Raw genomic sequence first — 4449 nt, 5'->3', positions numbered from 1 at the left:
CCAAGACTCCATCAACTAGTTTTGTAGGAAAAGTTGGGCCATCTTTAATGACGTCTTGTACGTTTAAATCGGTTGATTGTAAATACCAAATCATTCTAGTTTTCCAATAGGGATAGTTGGTTCCCGTAAAAAAAGGAGCTCTATGTTTTGTAAAATTTTCAGTTTGAGATGAGCTTGATGGAATAGTCATTTCCTCTTAGACAATTAAGTCTTAAACAAGAGGCCTTGCTCTGATACCAATTGAGAAAATAAAGGCTAATAAGAAAAACACCCAAGAGGGGGGTGAATTGGGTTTTTCAAAAAACTTTTTCAATACAACTAATTTAAGCACAATATAAACAAATATAATGAGATAAAGTTAGAGAATTCAAACTTAGATTTTATAGTGGTTCGGCACTTCCTTGCCTACTTCCACTCTCCTCAAGCTCCTAATCGAGTGAGGGTTCCACTAACTTGAAGCTTCAACTAAGCTTCTAATCTTTTTTACACTTGGATTCCGGCTCCAATGTGCTCTTACACAATCTCTTCAAGATTCAACACACTTGAAGGATCTAACACTCAATTTACAAGAATGATCTTCTCTCGACCTAGCTCAATAATGGCTTAAATACAAATCAAAGCTAGGATGACTCACAAGGGTGCACTAAAAGATATACAAGTAAAGATTTAATGCACCAAGAAATAAATGAGAGCTTTTAAGGTAAGAACATGTGGGCAGACAATTGATTGCAAGTGTTCTCTATATAATAAATGAAGTGGAGCTATCAATAGGTTTCTAAGCTCAAGAGCCAAGAAAAACAAAAAGCAACCTCAATCGGTCGAGCTGGGGGTCGACTGGTTCACTAGCCGTTAGAGCATTTAATGTTTTCTAATCTTTAAGAATCCTCTTACCTAAAAGATGGTAAGATCTCTGAGATCACATGAATCCTAGTGTTCATAATAGTCGTAAGGCCAACTAGTCTAGTTGGCTTACCCTTGTCACCAAATAACCCTTGCAACTTTAAAGAGAATATCATAGACCATGACAATAGACATGTGTTGCTTTTGCAACACATTATCCAAAGACCCAAGTATGAGACACTTGGTTTTATGGTTTTTCTTATGTCATCTTTGATATACCTCACTTTGCTTTTTCTAGGTTTGTTCCTATGCAACTAATATTATATCCAAATCATTTTTCAATCTATAACTAGGTCCAACTCAAACATGAGATAATTGGTAATCAGGTTAAAAACATGATATCCATAACAAATAAAATAATTTCATGCATTTATAAAGAGAATTGAGAGTTCAAGGTAAGTTGGTAATTAATTAAGTTAGCAAAAATGTAGTGCTCTTAAACTATATATCCTTTTGCAAGGTATCCTGGCATCATAAGTATCAAGTCTACTTTAGTTAAGACATGAGTCTTATTACTAGGGTAAAGACCCTCTCTAATTAATCAACCTGCCTTGAACTTTCAAAGTTATCCTAAAGCATTTATCAACATACCCTTTTTGTTTAGCCCATAGCCCATGCAAGTGAGACCACTTTAGGTGATTCTACCACTTCATATCTAAGTTAAGTGTATAACCAAGATCCTTAATATCAATGTTACTAAGTGAAAAGTTTCCTCTTTAGGATTTGTCACTCCTACTACAAACATATATAGTCTCATCTATAAAGGATAGTCCATATCCCTTGATTCCTTAGGTCTCCCTATCTTAAGGATGGTGTTGCACCCAAAATCAAGATGAGTTTGATCTTGGAGGCTATGAGCTTGCCTAAGACCCTTTCCCACTTAATCTTTTAAATTAAATAAGAGTCTTTTTAAAACTTTAGTAATTACCTTGATGAATAAATTATCTTCTTTGAGAATTTTCAAAAATATTTATTCCTTAATTGAAAATCTTGTGTAATGGGAGAATGTCCATATGAAAATTTAAAATTTTCTATGAGAGCATTTTATCCAAAAATGACTTTTGAAAAAATATCCACTCTCAAATTTTAAAATCCATTTTTACAATAATTCTCCTTCTTTACACAATTCCAATAAATAAATGTTTTATGTAGGAAATATTTTCAAAGAAATTTATTTCCATCAAATTACTAAGTATCTTTTGGTAATAACCTTTAATGATAAATTATTTTTAATGAAAATTTTGATAAAATATTTATTTTCCAAATTGGAAGCTTTAGTATCATAAGAAAACTTTCAATTTATAAAATTTGAAAACTTAAGAGCAGTTTATCCAATTAGGGCATATTTTATTCTATAAGGATTTTAAAAAATAAGTTTAAGAAAAACATTTTAAATTAAGAATAAATTTAGAAAGGAACTTTAGCTCTCATATTCAAAATTCCTCATAATATTATTTTCTTTATTCCTACTCCTTTCCAATTTAATAAATATTCTAAATATGGAATCTAATTTTTCCACTAATCAATTCTATTAAAATTACCAAAAATAAAACTTTTAAGAATTCTTTTAACGATAAATTGTCCATTTTCAAAACAAATTATTTACTCTCGAAATTAAGGATTAGTGTAATATGAAAATTTTCAAAACTTGAAAAATAAAAACTAGAGAGCACTTTATCCAAAAGGGAAACTTTTATTCTATGAGGATTCTCATCAAAATAATTTTAAAGAAAATAGTTTAGAATCATTTAGAATAATTTAGAAAAGGAAACTTTGCAGTTTAATTTTTTTCACAAGTTTTATTTTCATAATCTAAACTATTCCAAAATTAAATAAATAATATTTTTTGGAATCTAATTTTCAAGAAAATTTATACACATAAAATTACTAAAAGTTTCAAATTATTTACATAAGATGATCTCAATAATTTTCAATGTTTTAAAAACCGGACCGGATCGGCCGGTCCGACCGGTCGAACCGTCGACCGGTGACCTTTCCGGTTCGGTCCAGTCCAACGAACCGTTTTATGATCAGACCGGTATTGAACCGGTCAAACCGCCGGTTGAACCGCCAAACCGGTCAAACCGTCCAGTTTTTTACGAACCGGCCAAGCTTTTTTTTTCCTATTCTACAAATATTTGTTACTATTAAGAGGCCCATTAACGAGCCCAATTCCTTGCCCAATACTTTCAAAACTTAACTAATTATAACCCATATTTGATTCAAGCCACCAGGCCCAATCCAATAAAATTATAACTTAAAATCTCTCTTGGGCCATGCCCCCAAGCCCAATTCGCTGGCTTGCTTGGCTTGAATAGCATGCTGCAAGGTCTCTATTTATAGAGCACTTGAAGCACAAGGAATTGATTTGCTTCCGATGTGGGACTAGGAATAGTACTAAGGCCTTTTTGAGGGCTGGAAGCATGAGGGCTAGACTTTTGCAATGTTGTAATATATATATTCCTATTTCAAATTTTTATAATATAAAATCTTTAAAGAAATGTAAATATTTAAATTCCTATTTATTTTTATAATAATAATTATAAAAAAATAATATAAACTAATTAATAGAATAATTTTAAAACAATAAAATACAAAAAAGAAAGATAAAATTAAATATTATAAAATTTTTCATCTTAAATATATCTTCATTCTTAAATATTACATATTTCTATTTAATAAAATTTAAAATATTAAACTTTATCATTTAATTTAATATACCAAACATTATTAAAACTTATAATTTTATATATTTTTAATTTTTATAATTATTTTTAATTTTATATAATATATAAATTATATATTTATTACATCACCGGTTCAACCGGTTCGACCGCCGGTCCGACCAGTGAACCGTGAACCGGTAATTTTTCCGGTTCGATGACCGGTCCGGTTCTGAAAACATTGATAATTTTGGTAACTTTCTTAAAATAAATTTTCCATCATGAGAATTTCCAAAAACTTCTTTTGTTCACTATTAGAATATTTGTGCTTATAAGGAATATCTAATTTTATAAAGATTTAAAAATAAGAGAATTTTCACTTGATATAGAAACTCAAGTCCTTGAAAATCTTAAAATTAGAAAGGTTAAAAGGAAACTAGGAGCTTATTTGACCAAGTTTTTAAAAACAGTTTTCTATTTTTAAAAACAGAAAACAGTTTTTTTAAATTCATAACACTGTGTGGTTATTGTTCTCTATTACCAGTTTTTTAAAGCAAAGTAAAATAGAGAACAACTTCTAGAGAACAAGTAAAAGTCGTTTTCACTAATTTTTAAAAACAATAAAAAAAAAGCACATACACTCAATTATTTATCTTCTACATAGAACTATTATTTTTCAAAAAAAAAAAAATCGCTAGGCAAATTAACTCTAAATTAAATAAGACTTAATGTGTTGAATTTGTTAATAAGTCTATTAATTTTAAAAAATAATTAAAAACTTAAATAATAAACTATTAATACCATAAATTTATGAATATAATAAAATATCATTTTTTTAACATATAATAAAATAGTATATTTTCTACTAAAAATATAATTTATGATT

This window comes from Vitis riparia, chromosome 15 (assembly GCF_004353265.1).
Source record: "Vitis riparia cultivar Riparia Gloire de Montpellier isolate 1030 chromosome 15, EGFV_Vit.rip_1.0, whole genome shotgun sequence".
Taxonomy (NCBI): domain Eukaryota; kingdom Viridiplantae; phylum Streptophyta; class Magnoliopsida; order Vitales; family Vitaceae; genus Vitis; species Vitis riparia.
Note: the sequence above shows the minus strand (reverse complement) of the source record.